This window comes from Rhinatrema bivittatum, chromosome 2, assembly GCF_901001135.1.
Source record: "Rhinatrema bivittatum chromosome 2, aRhiBiv1.1, whole genome shotgun sequence".
NCBI classification, from domain to species: domain Eukaryota; kingdom Metazoa; phylum Chordata; class Amphibia; order Gymnophiona; family Rhinatrematidae; genus Rhinatrema; species Rhinatrema bivittatum.
The window spans coordinates 450041007-450060764 of NC_042616.1; positions in this window are offsets into that span (position 1 = coordinate 450041007).

Consider the following 19758-nt stretch of genomic DNA (forward strand, 5'->3'; position numbering starts at 1 on the left):
GCTGTGCTGGATTCTTCCAAAGGGCAACCTGGAAGACCTTGTTGTGGCTGGTATTTACCACAGTCCTTACTCCTTTTTATATAGCTCTGTTTGATAGTGTCAAAGTTGAAATAATGGAAGCCCCCTGTTATTTTAACGTTTTAAGTCAGTTTTAAGCATGGGTAATTTGTTGATCCTCCATTCCCATGCTTCCCTCCTCTTTCTCTCTCCCATCCTCAAGCTGTCTGTGTTAGAGGTCATTAAGTTTGTTCTGACTCTTGAGCAGGTGAGATGTGCTGACTCATTCCTCTGGGGCTGATGTAATAAGCCGCCTCAACCTGCCACAGGTTTTTGTGTGGGTAATTACATGAGTTTTCCCGCGCTGACCTTACGCAAGTATGTAATAATGTGTGTTCAGTGCAGGAAAGACACGCGCACAATCACGCACTAAAATCTCACGGCAGGTTTTGCGTGAGTGCATGCAAATGGCATGTAAAGGAGGCAATTACCCATTCATGGACTATGCAGGGAGCTGTGCTAGCAGGGAAACTGGTTAGTGCGGGTAATTTTAAACACGTTTTTTAGTTCCTGGGTCAGGGCAGGAGTTAAGTTAAAGCGCCTGTCGGACAGACCATTTTTGTCATTGCTGGCATTGGTGTGGGTGTGTGTCTGTGCAGCTCTAGTGGAATCATGGATTACATTCAGTTTTTTCTGATGCTACGGTACATTCTGTGGGTCAGCCGAACAGCACCAGAAGCCTCACAGCGTGGCAGAAGGTCGGAGAGAGAGACCAGGCTGAGAGAAGGCAGTTTTGAGGAGGGCCTGAGAAGAGTCCCACTCCTGGATCACTAACTGTCTTGAAAGGGAAAGGCTTTGGCTCTGATAATCATCAATTGTGGGTCTCCACACATGGCAGGTTTTCTGCGTGGGTTTCTGCCCAGATGTCTGTGCTGGTTGCTACATAGGGCCTTGAGCAAACGGTGCATAATGGCACGTGTAATTGTTTCTGCGTGGATTTTCTGTGTGTATCTCATTAGCATACTCCTCTGTTGTTACATCCCACTCAGCCACCTATTTTTGCCATGTGCTGAAAAATATACGTGCAGAAAAACAGCGCAAATTTCAGCGCAGGTCTTATTACATCAACCCCTCTGTGATCTTAACATAAAGAACACTAGAAATGGAATTCTTATCCAGTCTGCCTAAGTCTGGCTTTTATTTACTTCTGGCTAGATGGGAAAGTAATTCTGGGGAGCTCAGGAAGCAGTTTTATTTTAGTAGGCTGCATTTTGTATTACTGTTTGTTTTGTATATTTTTTTTAAAAATCCACTATACGATCCCTTGCTGTGTTTTCCTGCAAAGCTTAGATGATATCAATTATTAAAAAGTTTGTTCTGACTTTTGAGCAGATTCTGGCTAATAAAATCCTGCTGACTACAACAGACTAGGCTGCTGTTTGTACGTACAAGAAGTGCTGCTGGTGTGTTGCTTAAAGCCATCCGTTACATGAGGTTGAGGGGAAGCTGTGAAGAGTATTTTGATTGGGATGCATTTGGGAGGAATGGAAGGCATAAGAGGGATACAGATGGGGTGGGATATCTGTTTGTGTGTGTGTAAGTGTATGTGGATAGGTAAGAGTGGGTGGTGGAGGTGTGAGTATGGGAATGTGGGAAGGAGCATAGGGCTGTGTTTAATGTAGGTGGGGGTTTACAGTATCTGGGGAGGATGGGTGTGTTTTCAGTTAGGTAGGGGTTGTGTGGGTGGCAGGGATTTGTGGAGGGAGTGGTTGTGTATGGGGAGTGGGGGGTGTGGGGGGTGTGGGGAGAGGGGAGAGGGTTTTAGAGATTCAATTCTCTGAAAATAATGATGATGTTTCTTGCTTTCGAACTAATCTGAGATTAGATATTCACATTTTCTTTATGCATGCCAAATTTGGTAAATTTCCATCCCCTTTTTTTGAGAGTTATTGCATTGACAGACAGACAAGGATGGACAAATTCATAGAGAGATATCAAAAGAACATAAGAAGTACCATGCTGAGGCAGCCCAAGGTCCATTGAGATCAACATCTGTCTCCAACAGTAGCCAGTTCGGGACACAAGAGCCCGGTAGATCCCAAAAAGGTGATCTATTTCTTGTTGCTCACTCCCATTGATTACTTTTACATAATTCTTTCCAATGTTCTTTATTTTAGGTTGGAAATCATAAAAAGAAGTTTTCTTTCCACTCATATTGAAAAGTTGCACAAGCACCAAAAATTCACCACATGAAAAAGCTGCTACATCAAACTACTTTCCTTGAAAATAATAAATTGACCCAATTATAAGACCTTTTAGGTTTTTTTTAAACCTGTGTTTCAAAAAATACCTTGTCTTCATGCAGCTTCTAGAATGGTGACTGTGTGGCTGGAGAGGAGGGGAATGGTTGCCTACCGTGGCAACTCTCTCACTCACACACACACACACACACACACACACACACACACACACACACACACACATCCCATTCTACCCCCCACCCCCTAGTGTGTAGTGACCTTCCTGCTTGTTAGAGATCTGCTCCTCCAGAGGGGAGGAGTTAGCAATCTGTTATTGATCTACTCCCCCAGATGGGAGGAGAGCAATCTGGTATTGATCTGGCTGCTGGATACTCCTGTAGAAGGAGGAGCTAGCATCTGTTATGGATAACCCCACCAGCCGGGCCAAGTTAGTAATCTGTTAGCGCTCACCCCACCAGGAGGGAGAAGATAGCAATACATATGGCTTAGCTCCTTCAGAGGGGAGGCGTTAGCAATCTGTTGTAGATCAATCCTCGAGAAGACAGAAGTAGCAATCTGTTAGTGATGTGACCACCAGGGAGGCGGAGTTAGTCTTCTGTAGAATGCTGTTTCCCCAATAGCTTCTGAGATAGAAGAGAGTCTGTAAAGGGTTTTAGGAACATGGGCCCTCGTGGAGCGAGTACCGGTTCCTATCTGCAATCTGCAATAATAACTCACGCTTTCCGTACCTGCGATAACGTCTTAGACAGAAGAGAGTCTTCAGAGATTAGGAACATGGGCCCTCGTGGAGCGAGTACCAGTTCCTATCTGCAATAGAACACAGTGTTCATGTCTGCGATCACTTCCAGGCAGTAAGGAGTCTTCTGAGCATTCAGGGACGTAGGCCCTCGAGGAGCGAGTACCGGATCCCGTCTTAGCAATCTGAAATCAAGAAGAGAGAGAGCGTGGCCCCCGAGGAGCGGGTACCCCTAGGTAAGTTTGTAGAGGCAGAGCAGCGGAGAAAGAATTTCCCTTGCTAACTCGATTCATAGTTGCAAGCAAAGACCTTTTAAGTTGGAAGCAGATGATGTCACTACGGGGGGGACACCCCCGAGGTTTGCACCCTTGCTGGTACAAAGTCTGGAGCACGCGCACGCGCCCTTACGTCATCAGGAACATGGCGGATCCGCAGCGTCAAGCTAGCCCGGGGATTCCGGGGTGAAGAGGCGAGGAGAAGTCGCGGCAGCATCTATCCATCAGACCCGAAGGGAGTCGCCACAAAGGTAGAGAGGGTGGAGCGAGGGCGAGAAAAGGCACGAACGCAACACTGCTACAGTGGCTGAAGTGTTACAATGACTCTGGGGTTTCAGGTGGTATCAGAGGTGTTACTAGATGTAAATACCAAGAAAGGGAGAGAAGAAAAGGAATGCTCATTTCAACTGGGTCTCCTATAAAATGGAAAAGGGTCCGGAACCCAACCAGTATGTTCCCCAGGGGTAGAGAGAGAAGGCAGAACCCAAAATAACAAAAGAAATGTAATTTTAAATAGAATCAGATGGGATCACTTAGAGTATGTAAGACATTTCCAAACCAGAAACTGTTATTTTCCTGCAAGAATCAACAAGGTTACATTTGCACTGAATATAACATCTCAAAAACAGGATAACAGATATTATTCATACAAATGTTATCTAATAAGAGCTCTCTTCTTATTATTCTTAGCTTAAGAAACTAACAGAATTGGTTCTGAAGATGAACAGCGATGAATGTCAGATAAGTACTCTACTAATCCCTTTCCTTTAGAAATGAACAAGTAAATGTGATGGCTAAAAAATCTGATTCTTTGGGTGAATTCTGTTTCAGGTGATGTTACCAGAATCAGCTGTGGAATGATTCTATGGAAATGATCACCCTGAAACTCCTCAGGAAAGAATGTATCGTTATACCTTTATGTCTCTCTTTTTCCTTCTGTCTCCTTTTACTTTTCCTGCCGCTATCTCGCTTTGCTTTCTTTAGTTTCCTTCTCTCTCGCTGTCTGTATGTTTGTTTCCAATTCTGTCTTTCCTGTAGGTGAGTGTCCTCTCTTTTCTTTTCCTTACACTCTGCAGATGTTACTGGAAGGTGGCTAGCTAGACTTTCCTATTGATATGATGTTCAGTGTACGCTTATCTGCCACTATGTTTGCCGAGCTGTTTCAGTGCGATGTGATGGTAGAGTGAGCTGGTTCTTTCTTTATCCTCGCACCATGTCTTGGGGCAATGATAGGGGATGATAACTGAATATGCAGCTTGAGTAGCTGAGAGGCCCCTGCAGAACTTCTCACTTTCTAAGTGAGTTTAAGGCCAGGGGAGGCTATGTCCTCCCTGCCGCCATTAACATGGTAGAGGAGCGGACATTTACCCCTGAGCTGGGGTTGGTAGGTAGGAAGTGTTGGGGGTGGGTGGGGTTAGGGGAGTAACTGGGGAAATTAATTGCAAAAGAGATTAAACATTCTGATTGGACATACTCCACTGGTGGGGATAGGTGGGAAAAACAAGCTGGTAGTTAGGTGTCTGATAGCGGCAGTTACCTCAGAACTGTGTGTGGTAGCAGCCTGAAATTTTTTCTCAAGGGTTTGGTGGCTTCATGGTTGGAAAGAGAAAGGGAGGCGTGCAGAGGCAGGTGCGCTTTGAATCAATCCGGGAGGCAGAGGTTGAGGCAGCAGGTGCGGTGGATGCAGCCAAGTCGGTCGACCATATTGGCACCTGCAATTTGCTTTCTGAAGTGGCCCTAGTGCGGCAGTTTCAGGCGAATGAGGAGGGCAAGTTGATCTTGCCATGAAATTTAGAGTTGGGGATATTGCTAATGCTGGGGGACCACGGAAAGGCAGTGTTGTCAGGGGGGAGTGAGTCAGTGCGGGGTAATTCTTGCTCTGCTAACGGCTCAATGAGTTGGCTGGTATGGGGAGATGGAGTTGGTGATAATCCTGCAGTGGTTGCCAGATATTTGTTGGTCTCATTATAAGATGATTCTTTTCAGAGTAGCATTTGATTTTGCTTTTTTGGGGGCCATGCAGGTGAGAGAACTGATAGTGGAGTCATCAGTTCGGCAAAGGGGGGGGGGTCGGGCATTCTGAAAGGAAATGTCTGCGTCTCTGAAGAAGTGATGCATTTATTCATTCATAGGACTAAACTTAAGCAGAAAGGGAAGGGTCAGATGGTGACACTGTTTTGGTCAGATTTCGAACTGCCATTTTTTAGTTCACGAGGATGGTTCTTCTCTGACATGTTTTCAATTTGCCAGGGTTCTCACATTGGTGATCCAGAGTCTAGGATGGAATGCTGGGTTGTACAAAACACATTCATTCTGTATTGGTGCATATCCTAGCACTGCTGAGTGTTGCGTCCTTCGGTCTTTGACGGCTTCGCCCCGCTTGTTGCACCCCTATCTCGGCTCCTCCCTCTTACCTGGGCAAGATGGCTACCGCAGCATCGTCAAGCCGACTTCTCTGGCGTCCCGGGAACGGCTAAAGTGCAGCCGTACGCCATTGTTCCTCCCAGGTACCTGCTAGGGTGCGCACGCATTTGCAACCCACGTCTAAGTACGCCCAGTGGCGCAAATCTCAAGGGCATTCCCTCATCTGACATCACGTCACTCCGGGTATATCTACTTCTCAAGATTGCTAGCTCATTGAGTTGGCAAAAGCTCGTATAGACTCGAATGACTCAACTGTTCCTGTCTATACTACTCTGCCGCTTCTCTGCTGTCTGCGGGAAGCTTTCCTTCTGCCCTTCGGGGTTTACTACTAACTTAGGTACCCGCTCCTCGGGGGCCCTCTGTTCTATTTCAGGTGCCATTCAGGGAACAGGCACTCGCTCCTCGAGGGCCTGCTCTCCATGCCTCAGTGCCTGTACCTACTGCTAACTATCTGGTGGAATCGCATCCATAACAGCTAACACCGAGTGAGTACTTTAACCTCTCATCTGTCTCATCCACAGTATCTGCTGCGGAACCTCCTGACGTCATCTTGGAGAGAAGGGCTCCCTCTGCTGAGGTCCCTGAGACTACAACTCACCACTGCCACCTGGTGGCTACTTCAAGCTGTATAAATAAAGAATTATTCCAGTGTTTTGTATACAGAGTCTAGCCCAGTGCTGTGGCTCCTCACGGGGCTCCTCCCCATGGGCATGGTCATCTCCACAGCATCCAAGGATCCACTAAAACACACATAATAACAACACTGAGTTAGGCCTGTCAGTGGACAAGATCCATCAGATTGCAAGGTGGCGGACAGTAGTGATTGCACCATACATTAGATAGGGTATGTAGGGGAGGGGTTGGGGAGTATTAATGTATGTCATTTTTGTCTTTCAGAGTTTTGGGAGGGCAAGGTTGAGAAAGGGTGTGCCTGGGTCGTGGGCCATTCTTTTGTGCACTGGACTCATGGATGGGCAAGGTCACAGCCTTATGGTGAACACCTGGGCCTATTGGGAGCAAGTAGGTGAGTATACTGGATGGGCTTTCGAGGCATAAGATGGGACCATCTAATTCCTGCCATCACAGATCTGCTAAGGAGCCATCGTGAGCTGGAGATACTTGTGATTCATCTAGGTGGGAATGATTTAGGGGAATGGTCATGTCATGAATTCATTAGAGTGGCAAGGAAGGACCTGAACTATTTAATGAATATGTTGGGGGGAACCCAGTTCAGTTGGTCAGATATTGTGGTTCGACTTAAGCTTAGTCAGTTTGCTCTGTGGAAGCGTGGTGTTAAAAAGGTGAACAAGCAAATGGGTACCTGGGTAGTATAGCAGGAGGTTTCAGGGTGTGGCATGATTGGTCTCTAGTTGTTTGCCCAGGGTTGATACAGTCAGATGGTATGCATCTGTCTGATTTAGGGATAGATCTTTTTAATAACATGTTTTAGGAGGCTTTGGAGGGTTTGTTAGATTAGTCAGGTGGCCACAGTTGGAGGAACAAGCGATTTACAGGTCATCCTTGTTTGTGGCAGTAATCCCGAGCCAAGTTATTACAATGTATAACTAAATGTGCTGGTTGGGGCTTGACTTCTGGGATATGAATAGCTGGGGGGGGGGGGGGGGGTGCTACATACATAAGGCATTTTGATGGCAGTGTGGTCACTGTTCAAGCAGCTGATTCTCTACACTTGGAAGGTGGCCGAGAGGACCTGACATGGCGGAGATCCATTGTGGTAAGGTAGGGGTTGGCTGGAAGGGATTGCACCTCGAATCCTGGGGCATGGAGTGAGTGGGGAAAATCCAAAAAATGGGGGGGGGGGGGAGAGGAGTTGATGATGGAAATGGGGTATTTTAAATTTGTAAGACTCGGGATAATTGTTGTTTTAGTAAACTGTGGCCTTTGTTAACCCAATATATGAGTATGTTCTTTATTCTCGGTTGCCAGGGGGAATACCACAGGAATCCCACATACCCATGTTACTCTTCTTATTGAACTGCACTTGTCTTCTCCTATGCTGTACTTTAAATAAATAAAATCAGGATTCCTATCTTCTCTAACGTGATCAAGTCTTCTGATCAGGGAAACTATGGTGTATGCTGTGTGTTGTCTCGCTGGCTTGATGTAACTTAATACTAGCTAAGAGTTTCAAAAACAAATGATAATTAAGTTACCCTGTCTCCATAAGGACAAAGAGGGAGGTTGTGGAGAGTTATGGCAGTGATGCCTCAAGTGCACAGGCAACTTTCTCTCTCTGTATGTTTATGTTGTCTTAGTCAGGGATTGGAATGAGAGTCCTAAAGTTATCAACTATACAGGTAATATAAGTACAGCTATAGATTGCAAAGTGACTTTTATATCTTGTCACTACAGATATTTTGCACCTCTTTATTTTTCAGACACCCAACAGTGACTACATATTGAATACAACTGATTCTTCAATACTGTGGCTGTATTAAAATAGGAATCACTATTTTCTCTCTATCATCTCAGATTTTTCAACCATGAATGTCACTGCAGTGATATTTAAAATCCTTCTCACAATACATCACCTTTTCTGAATTTAGGTAAGAGTTTTTAGCTTTGCAAGTTACAATCCTCAAATCAGTTTTAAGATTTGAGGGCTTATTTACAGAGGAGGCAGTATCTTCTCCTGTCTTTTCATCCAGCACTTATAATTTAGATCTGGAAATTTAAATGTGATAAGGGCAATATCCCTTCAGAGAAGTAAAATGATATTCTAATCCCAAAGAATGGTTATTATCTTGTACATCAATGGAATTTATAGGCTAGAGTCAAGAAAATATTCTGCGGTTTAAGTCAGAATTTTATTTTAATCTGCTACCATCCTGATTCATATGGACAATCTGCATCAAATCTAAGTTTAACAACTTTATGTTTCACACACACACATACACACATCATATTCAATCCTCATTGTGCCTATTCCTTCCCTCAGAGTCTTTTTACAGTATTTGTGGCACTTTAACAACTTCTTTGAAAGATCAGCTGTCATGAGCTCCTCTCAGCTGTGCCAACTGTTGTTCTTCTCAGGATTCTGTAACTGTCTCTTAGGTAATTCTAATTGTAGATCCTTCTTCTTGTTGATGTCATAGATGAAAGTAGTTCCTGGAGTTAACTTTGTAGGGGATTCTAAGAACTAAAAATCTCTCCCAAGCTCATATTATAAATTAAAAGGACCAATAATGACTTTTGGTACCACAGGAGGTTATGTTCACACTTTTAATGATTACAGGGATGATTTGTTCTAATACCAATCTTGTGTCATTATACTGATTGCTTTACACTAACTCTCTTGTCAGCATTGCATGAGGCACCTAGGTTGCCATGGATATGGTTCACTGATAAGTTTCAAGCAGCTTGGAATACTCAGGGCTGGTGCTAGTTGCCCTGTGCAAACAAGTACTGTGCTTCCCCTCCCCCCCCAATTTATTCAGTCTCTTTCCTGGGCCAGTCAAAAAAAGTGTAGCTCCCTCCAGCAATCTATATTTTTAATAACTGATATTTCCCGTGCAGAGAATCCACAATCAGTGAAAGGGTATTAGGTACCAGAGGCAAAGCTTATACCTTGCACACACATTTCCCCCACACCATCTACAGGCACACATGCACACACACACACACAAATTATGCATTTAAAAAAGATTTTACATTCTTCTGAGGCAAAAACATTACTTACAACATGCATATTATATTAGCTTTAGGAAGAAAGTGAAGGCGGCTCTTTATATTGTAGTAAGGGTCTTATTGTCTGGCTACTTTCAGATGGAACAGATCGGGTGCTTAGAAGATGGTATTTGTGTTAGAAATATTATAGTATAGTTGTGTTTTAACAATGTTTTTTCTTGTTTTATGGGAATGATTGTTACATTGATTGTAATTTTATTTGTGTTTGTATTTGTGAACTATTCTGGCCAGATCTGGTATCTGTTGTGCGGTATATAAGAAATAGTAAATAAATAAATAAAATATTTGCATGCACTGCTGTGATGCCAACCAGAAAATTCTGCAAAAAAGACACATGGAACTCATATGGAATTAGACCTTTTGTAATGCATGTTGTGTGTGGGCTTGGCCCTCAGAAAGCCAAGAATAAATGGAATTACCATTACAAAACAATTCTAACTGCCAGCACTCAAACATTAACAAACTTATATCTATGAAAAGGCAACCCTGCACATAATACACCAGGCTCAAGAACACTAAAACACATCCTAGTAGGCAAACAAAACAAATCAGATTCCTATAGATCCCTACATAAAAACCACATGCCAAAAAAATACCTCACCTTGGTCACAGACAGAACCTGACCAAATACAGAATAAAGAGACCAGAAAGTATAAACAGAAATGGGCAGAGAAGAACTGAACTGGAACCAAAAACAAGTCAGTCTCTATATGCAGAGCAACAATGGAAAAACAGAAACAGTACCATTCTTCATAAAACATTTAATTATAAAATCAAGAAATATAAAACATCAATCATAATAGTAAAACCAGTTAACAAATAGAATATTCAAAATTTCCCAAACATCAATAAAATATTTCAGAAACAGCAGAAACATCAAATACTAAGCAATAATTAAAAAAAAAAATAAGGATAAAAAAAATCCCTCTCTCTCTCTATACCTGAGGACTTTTTATTTCCAGATGCCATGAGATTGTCATGGAATAGTTGGGGAATGGAGGGGAAGACTCACACGCGAACACACACACACACACACAAACCAGGCAGACTCCCATTCACACACACACAAACACAACCCAGGCAGGCTCCCATTCACATAAACACACACACACACAATCACACACCCCAGGCAGACTCCCATTTATACACACACACAATCCAGGTAGGCTCCCATTCATACACCCATCCTAGTCAGGCTCCCATTCACACACACACACATATACAGGCTTCCTATTTCATACACATAGGTAGACTGTTCCATGGCATCATCCAGTAGCATCACAGCCTCTCCTCTTTTTTGCCCATGGCTGCACAGTGGCCTATCCTCTTCATCTGTCAGTGAGTTGGGCTCCACTGGCAGCCCTGCAGTATCTCTTCTTCTTTGCTGCCAGCAGGATGGGCTCTGCCAGCAGCCACACAGCCTCTCCTCTTCTTGGTCCACCGGCAGCACAGTGGCCTCTCCTGTTCTTTGGCCATCAGCGTTTGGTCTCCACCAGTGGTACAGCAGCCTCCCCTGTTTTTCGTTCACCAGTGGGTTAGACCTTGCCAGCAACTCCGTAGCCTCTCCTGTTGCCGCCGCTCCCCTGGGTGTGCTTCCCCATGCAAATCCATGGTGTGCACACCAGGTTGCACCAGGCCTGGGAATACTGCTAACTTTTATTGAGGATGGAGGATGGGTAATGGGATTCCTGAAAACCTGAACTGCAATAGTCAAATTGATTGAAAGCCTGCCAATTTTATTATACATTTTGAGTTTTAAAACATTTTCACTCATAAAACATCTCTTTCACTATCTCTCTGAGGTGTACTCATTCCTGCCCTCAGTTTTCCCCTTTCTTTTAAATTGCCATTTGAACACTTTATTCTGTGCAAAGAAAATATCATAAAATCTGCCCATTTTAATAATCAAAAATCTCTCTGAGAGGTACACTGGAGCTTCAAAACTACTCCCCTGATATCGTCTGGCCGATTCCACGTTTTCTGAGGCAGATTAGGTAGTTTTCCCCATACGTTAACCAAATCATCAATTTACATTATAAAAATACCCCTTTTAAAGTCACTCTGAGGCCAGCCTGAAGGTTTAAAGAGCCCCCTTTCGGGATCCAAGATGACCAAAAGATTGAGGACACCGTGCGGATCTCTCTTGGGATAATTTTTCTTCTGAATCTTTTTTCCTGCTATCTCCTAAATGGGTAGGAAGAAAAAGCCGAGGGCAGGGCCATTCCCCGTGGCCCCTTCATCGCAATCTCTGACGGACCCGATGGACTCCCACGTCGTGAGAAGCAGCTCTGTGTCGGGAATTCAGCCGCTGGAGAGAACGGGAGGGGAATTTGAGCTCCCCTCTCTCCCTGGCTCATTGTCACCTTTAAGCCCAACTGAAGGAACGCCACCTGGCAATCCAGCAGTGGGGAAAGGCTCCCGAGAAACACAGGGAACACCGGCGAACCTAGAGGTGGGATCGGCTGTTTCAGTGGGGAGTGACCGGGATCTCAATCTCTCTGCTGCTCGTCCATTATGTGAACTTGGACCGTTGGAAGCCGCGAGTCTGCGGGACAGCAGACATGGAGGCAACACAGGATCAGTTCAAGGTACTATGAGTGAATTTTTTTATCTCCTGTTTTACTGTCTTTGATTCAGAGACCTTCTGTGATTTCTCTGGAAACCAACTGGGACGCTATAGCTGAACTTCATGGTTTTGTCTTACAACAACTTTTTCCCATGACCTCTCAGTATGAGAATTTAGAAAATAAGGTTTCTGGTTTAACTAATACTACTGCTGAACTAGAGCAACAAAGTTCAACACTTCGGGTTGAAGTAAATTCAATTCATCAATCTCAAACATTATTGATTAAAGAAAATAACAGCATGGCATTAAAGATTGAAAATCTGGAAAATTCTGTGAAGAGCAAAAATCTCAGGTTCATAAATTTTCCAAAGCTGCCTTTAATATCTCCTAAAGAGATGTTTAGGAGATACTTATTGGAAATTTTGCAAGTTCCTGAAAATGCAATTCCTCTTGTTTCTAGAATTTACTATCTACCACAATTTAAGAGGTCTGGGAATGAACAACAAGGAGAACAAATGAAGGTTTTGGTTCTGGCTGAAGTGCCTAGCATGGATATTTCTACAATGCTTGAAACATCAGACTCTGAGATTGCAATTTCTGCGACATTCATTGTTACATTAGCTCTAGAACCGGACAAAGACTGGCTGTTGAAACTTTTCTTTCGCCATAGGTCAGAATCCTTTCTACAGTTTAAAGTTAAAGTATTCCCGGATGTCTCCAGGCAAACCCAGAAGAGGCGAAAAAAGTTTCTTTTACTGCGTTCCAGGGTCCAACAAGTAGGAGGTCTTTTTTTCATGAAATTCCCTTGCAAATGCACGGTAAAATATCTGAATAATTCTTATATTTTTTATGACCCGCCCCCAGCTGACCCAATTTCTGATTGGTAGAATACCTTCCACTGAATCTTTAGTTGATCCCCAGTCATAACAGTCTCACAATAGTTCCTCATATTGTAAAGGCTGTTTCCAAGATCTGTTGCTTATTGTTTTACTTGTTTTTTCCTGGGTTTGTGGATTGGTACCCTGCCCCCTTATTGAGGACTGGATTGTAAACTGAAAGTAGTAACAAGAATATATATTGATATATATTGTTTGGTGGCTTCTGCCTTTCCCTTTTCTTGATTTGTAATTTTCTATTTCAATTTTCATTTTCTATCAAGATTGTCTTGTATAATTTTGAAATACCATAAATTAAAAAAAAAAGAGCCCCCTTTCATGAATTGTTTTCATTTGATTGTTTTAAGAATTATTTTCTGAGTTTTGGCATTGTAAATATGGGGATCACCATGGTGCACCTGGAGCCTTCAAACTTTGTGGGGCCCCCTAGAAACAGGCCTTAGTTTAATTTTAAAATCTTTATTTTTCATAAGAACATTCCATACTGGGCCAGACCAAGGGTCCATCAAGCTCAGCATCCTGTTTCCAACAGTGGCCAATCCAGGCCATAAGAACCTGGCAAGTACCCAAAAATTAAGTCTATTCCATGTTACTGTTGCTAGTAATAGCAGTGGCTATTTTCTAAGTCAACTTAATTAATAGCAGGTAATGGACTTCTCCTCCAAGAACTTATCCAATCCTTTTTTAAACACAGTTATACTAATTGCATTAACCACATCCTCTGGCAACAAATTCCAGAGTTCAATTGTGTGTTGAGTAAAAAAGAACTTTCTCCGATTAGTTTTAAATGTGCCACATGCTTACTTCATGGAGTGCCCCCTAGTCTTTCTATTATCTGAAAGAGTAAATAACCGATTCACATCTACCCATTCTAGACCTCTCATGATTTTAAGCACTTCTATCATATCCCCCCTCATCCATCTCTTCTCCAAGCTGAAAAGTCCTAACCTCTTTAATCTTTCCTCATAGGGGAGCTGTTCCATTCCCCTTATCTTTTTGGTCGCCCTTCTCTGTACCTTCTCCATCACAATTATATCTTTTTTGAGATGTGGCGACCAGAATTGTACACAATATTCAAGGTGCGGTCTCACCATGGAGCGATACAGAGGCATTATAACATTTTCCGTTTTATTCACCATTCCCTTTCTAATAAGTTCCAACATTCTGTTTGCTTTTTTGACTGCCACAGCACACTGAACCAATGATTTCAATGTGTTATCTAGAGATGTGAATCGGAACCGGTATCGGTTCGGATCCCGGTTCCGATTCACATCGTGAAAATTTTATCTTGCAGTCCGATCGGGTTTTTTTTATCAGCTGCGCCCGAGCCGATAACCAAAAAATACAGCCGACTCTTTAAAATGAGTTTGTTAGTATCTCCCCACCCTCTGGACCCCCCCCAAAATTTTTAAATACATGGTGGTCCAGCGGGGGTCCTGGGAGCATTCTCCCGCGTTCGGGCTGTCAGCTGCCAGTAAACAAAATGGCACCAATGGCCCTTTGCCCTTAGCATGTGACAGGGTATCCGTGCAATTGGCCGGTCCCTGTCACATGGTAGGAGCAATGGATGGCCGGCACCATCTTTAAAAATGGCATGGGCCATCCAGTGCACCTACCATGTGACAGGGGCCGACCAATGGCACCAATAGCCCCTGTCACATGGTAAGAGCAAAGGGCCATCGGCGCCATTTTGATTAGTGGCAGCCGACAGTCCGAGCGCGGGAGAATGCTCCTGGGACCCCCGCTGGACCACCAGGTATTTAAAATTTTTTTTGGGGGGTCCAGACGGTGGGGGGATACTAACAAACTCATTTTAAAGGGTCAGATTGTGTTTTTAGGTTGTGTCCTTTCTCCCCCCCCCCCCATAATGATAAGAAAGCCCACTAAATTAATCATGGGGTTTCCTATCGCTATCGGGGACCCCCCGATATCTGATGATATTGAAAATATCGGACGATATTTTAAATCATCAGATAAACGATTCACATCCCTACTGTTATCCACTATTACGCCTAGATCTCTTTCTTGGGTTCTGCCATGAAACTGGATATAAGGTCATCACCTGGTCTGGGGAATTGTGGCCTGCTTCCTGCCTGTGCCAGAGGCTTTCCAAAGGCCCCAAACACTGAATAATGGCTCATGTTGCAGCCTGTCACTGGCTGTGCTTTTACAGCAGCCCAGCACAGTCTGACCCTGGCTGTACAGAACAATCCAGTGAAGGTGTCAGGAAGAGAGATGATAATTGTTCCAAGGACTTGTGGGTGGGGGATCTCTGCACAGACTGTTTCACCTTGGGCCCCAATCCATCCTAAGGTAAATCCCGCTGGACCAGTTCAAGGTCCCACGGTGTTGCTGTCTGGGACTGCTGCAGCAGCAGCATGTTGGGAGTACGGGGCTTGAGCCATTAGATGATCACAGGATCGGCCTCTCATTTAGAGTCCAGGAGGGGATGGGGCCAGGGCTCATTATGCCTCTTCTCGACTATTGCAGTCCTGTTTACTTAGGTCTCCTAGCATCTTCACTACAAGCACTGTTAAAGCTGGACACTATCAAACTAACGTTCTTCCAAATGTTTAGTCGTATATACGGCTGATAACTGCTGCCACAATGTGCGACGAAAAATTTGGAAGAACGTTAGTTTGATAGTGTCCTGCTTTAACATCTTTTAATTGATAAAAAGTAGGATGAGCAGTATATATTTGGTGATCTGTAAACTCTTGATTTAAACGTATTTGAAAAGTGTATTCTTTGGAAAACGTTTGCATTTATAACTGCCTACATGATTTTCATTTGATTGATGTTCTTAATGAATGAATGGGGTTGAATGATGAATGGTTAGTTAGTATTATGTGTCTAGTTAGGATGTATTATTCTTAATAAATATTTTTTATATTCATATATAAGTTTATTTGATGTGATGACATTTTTGGTTCTCATTATTTGTGGGGTTAATTTTATTGGAATTGGAGCAATTGGAGAGAACCTGCCTTCAGCATTTGATGCTGCACCTGGAAATGAGTTCCAAAGACACTATGAGATCACACACCCCATATGGAGGCAGCAGCATGGGAAGTGTTAGCAATCAGGCTAGAAGTGGAGTGTGGAAGTTCAAGCAAGAAATGATGAGTGGTGAGGAATTTTTCTAATGGTAGCAGGGCTTCTCTCTCTCCTGTTGCCATAACAGCTAATCTGAGCAGGATGAAGAGGAACTGGATATGACTGCACACCAGTTGCCATACCCCCCTAGTGTCTGTACAGGTACTGTTTTTTAAATGTAGCCATGAAGCATCAAACCAGGAAGCACTTCAAAGAATTTTCTGCTCATATTTGGATTAGCTGAGGAAGCCTCTGATCAGGGCCCCTCTACATCTAGCAGGACCAGTCCGATGCAGAATGCCAAGAAGGTGTGTGGGGAGTTGAGAGGAAGACAGTGGAAAGACACTTCAGGGGCCTCTCTTACCATCTCATTGAGAAAGAGGCTAGGTCTGAGTCATCCAAACTGCTATGAGCAGGCCATGCAAAGGAACCCATTTTTGTTGGTTGCCAACCCTACCCTTCATACATGGGTCAAAAAAGTTGAGGCCTAGGAAACTGAAAGTAGGTTTTGAGAGGAAACCATATTAGTGTCCATTAGCTATGTGCCACTGACATTACACCATTGACTCCTCCACCAGCCTTTCTGTAATGAACACTGGAGCTGATTGTGAAATTGGCATTGGTCTAGAATTTGGTGCTTCTATCAGCAGAATCTCCCCAGGGATCACAAAACCCAGTGAATGAATACCAGAATGTTGGTTCTGCCTCCAGGCCTGGATTTGTCAATAGGCATGCTAGGCCTGTGCCAAGGACAGCATAAATATAAGATGGGGGATTTGCTTCCTTTCAGGTATGTTGTATCTCCCTCAGTAAAGAACAGCCCTCTGTTCGCTCATTCAGCCCCTCCCTTTTCAGACAGCATGCAGGAAACAGAAGGAGAGGGGTATAAGTGAGCCTGGAACTCACATAGCAGAGCAAAGAAGAGCTATTCTGCTCCCAAATCCAATTCTTCCCCTCCAGTCATTCAGGGACAGGCGAGAAGGGCGTGAGCCATAGTTCCCTCTAAGCGGAGCACGAGTGATCACTCATACATTTTGGAGCGTCGCTCACAGGTTTCATATGGTTGTTCACATGCTTATTTTCTTTATGCTATGTACAGAAATGTAATGCTAATACTGGCGCTCAAAAATTGTTGGTTTAAAAAAAAATTGTTGCTCACACGAAAAAAAAAACTTGCACACATCTAGCCATTCCTTGGAGCGAACATTGGCATGAGCCTGGAGCAGACAGAGGAAAGAGAGATAATTTTTGGGAGCCTAGGAGGAGCTGAGTAGGGGAACAATGAGGGTTGAGGAGAGAGTCTGGAGGGCATGTGTCTGTGTGTAAAAGAGAGGGGGAGGGGGTCAGTGTTTGTGTATGTCTGAGAGAAGTGCTGCCGCAGAAACCGTGGGGCTATGCTTTAGACCTTCTGCTTCCTGTTGTCTATTGTCAATCCTACCCTTCAGGCTATTTTATAACATGCTATTACTAGCAACAGTAACATGGGATAGACTTAGTTTTGGGGAATTTGCCAGGTTCTTATGGTATGGATTGGCCACTGTTGGAGACAGGTTGATGGGCCTGATGGACCCTTGGTCTGACCCAGGGTGGCAAATTCTTATGTTCTTATGTCCGCATATGTGTGTTTATGTTATAAAATGTCCATGTCCCTGGGCACAGGCAAACGTATGCGCGCAAATGTGTGTGCATGCTCCCTTTTTGAAAGCTAGTGTCATAGTGAGAGCAGCAGTCCCTTCCTGTCTCTCTCACAGAATCCAAGTGTTTCTCTTCCTGCCTCTCTCACAGCATTTCAATGTCCTACCCACCTAGAAAGCAGATCCACTACCTTCCTTTCTGTTGTTTTTTTTTTCTCTCTTTCTGTAAAACACTCCAGCTTGCTCCTCCTTGAGGAAGCCTAGCTGCGGCTTCAGCATCAATACGGGGCAAACTGTGCAATAGAATGTTACAATAGAGTGATTCAGCCTGGCCATTGAAAGAGACAAGGGGCAGCTCTCCAGGCTTTTCTAAGCATAATACTACTTATTCTCCTTTCTCGCCGAACTCTCTTACAGCTTTTCCAGGAACTAAAGTATATTAATATGTTGGCAGTATGTATTAATTGCACATTTGTTACCATATGTGACAGGGTTGCTCTGGCATAATGCAATTACATTTGGTGGATGAATGCAGGGAAATCTAGTAAAATCTGCCAATAATAATTCTAAAAGGCTACCATTAAGTTATTGAAAAAGATACTTTTTTTCTCTTAAATCAGTGAGAACAGAATCTCTTAAATCAGTGAGAACAGTGAGAAATGTAGCTTGGACTTCAAGGTCAAACAATGGGCTTTAAGTAAAAAAAAAAAAGTAATCTTAACAGTTTTGCTTTTTGACAGACACTTTCAAATGTAAGGGCAGTTGACCTTCAATATTCTTTTTTTTTTTTCTGTAAACTCCATGCTCAGGCCATACAGGTAGATATTGTATTGTATGTGAGCATGTGCTCCAGTTTTGACAGTTAAAGTGTGATCTTCCTTCCCCCTCAATCCTGTCAAGGGTTTCCAAGTAGAAAGTTATAAAAATGCAAATGGATTCACTTCCTAGTGTGACTGTCATGAAGATTCACTAGATGACATGTGAATGTGTGATATAAACAGTATATAGTCAGAGTGGGACTAGGATTATACTTCTGTAATGGCACCCTGGGTTCATTATCATTATGGCCCTTCTTGTTTAGCTAGGGGCAGTATAAGTTAGGAAAGTGGGGAGGTGCCATCCTCTACAGTCCCTCCCATTGAGGGGAGCTGGGGTGGCCTTCCACTTGAGAGGTTTTATAAGCAGCCTGAGTTTTGGAGATTAGAAGAGGAGAGAAGATTTTTCCTTGTTTATAACTTTGGGCCTACTTGGAGGAACCTGGCAAGCCCTGCCTGGGGATAAGAACATAAGAAATTGCCATACTGGGTCAGACCAATGGTCTATCAAGTCCAGCATCCTGTTTCCAGTAGGGATGTGAATCGTTTTAGGACGATTAAAATTATCGTCCGATAATTTTAATATCGTCTTAAACCGTTATGGAACACAATACAATAGAGATTCTAACGATTTATCGTTATAAATCGTTAGAATCGTGAGCCGGCACACTAAAACCCCCTAAAACCCACCCCCGACCCTTTAAATTAAATCCCCCACCCTCCCGAACCCCCCCCAAATGACTTAAATAACCTGCGGGTCCAGCGGCGGTCCGGAACGGCAGCGGTCCGGAACGGGCTCCTGCTCCTGAATCTTGTTGTCTTCAGCCGGCGCCATTTTCCAAAATGGCGCCGAAAAATGGCGGCGGCCATAGACGAACACGATTGGACGGCAGGAGGTCCTTCCGGACCCCCGCTGGACTTTTGGCAAGTCTCGTGGGGTCAGGAGGCCCCCCACAAGCTGGCCAAAAGTTCCTGGAGGTCCAGCGGGGGTCAGGGAGCGATTTCCCGCCGCGAATCGTTTTCGTACGGAAAATGGCGCCGGCAGGAGATCGACTGCAGGAGGTTGTTCAGCGAGGTGCCGGAACCCTCGCTGAACGACCTCCTGCAGTCGATCTCCTGCCGGCGCCATTTTCCGTACGAAAACGATTCGCGGCGGGAAATCGCTCCCTGACCCCCGCTGGACCTCCAGGAACTTTTGGCCAGCTTGTGGGGGGCCTCCTGACCCCACGAGACTTGCCAAAAGTCCAGCGGGGGTCCGGAAGGACCTCCTGCCGTCCAATCGTGTTCGTCTATGGCCGCCGCCATTTTTCGGCGTCATTTTGGAAAATGGCGCCGGCTGAAGACAACAAG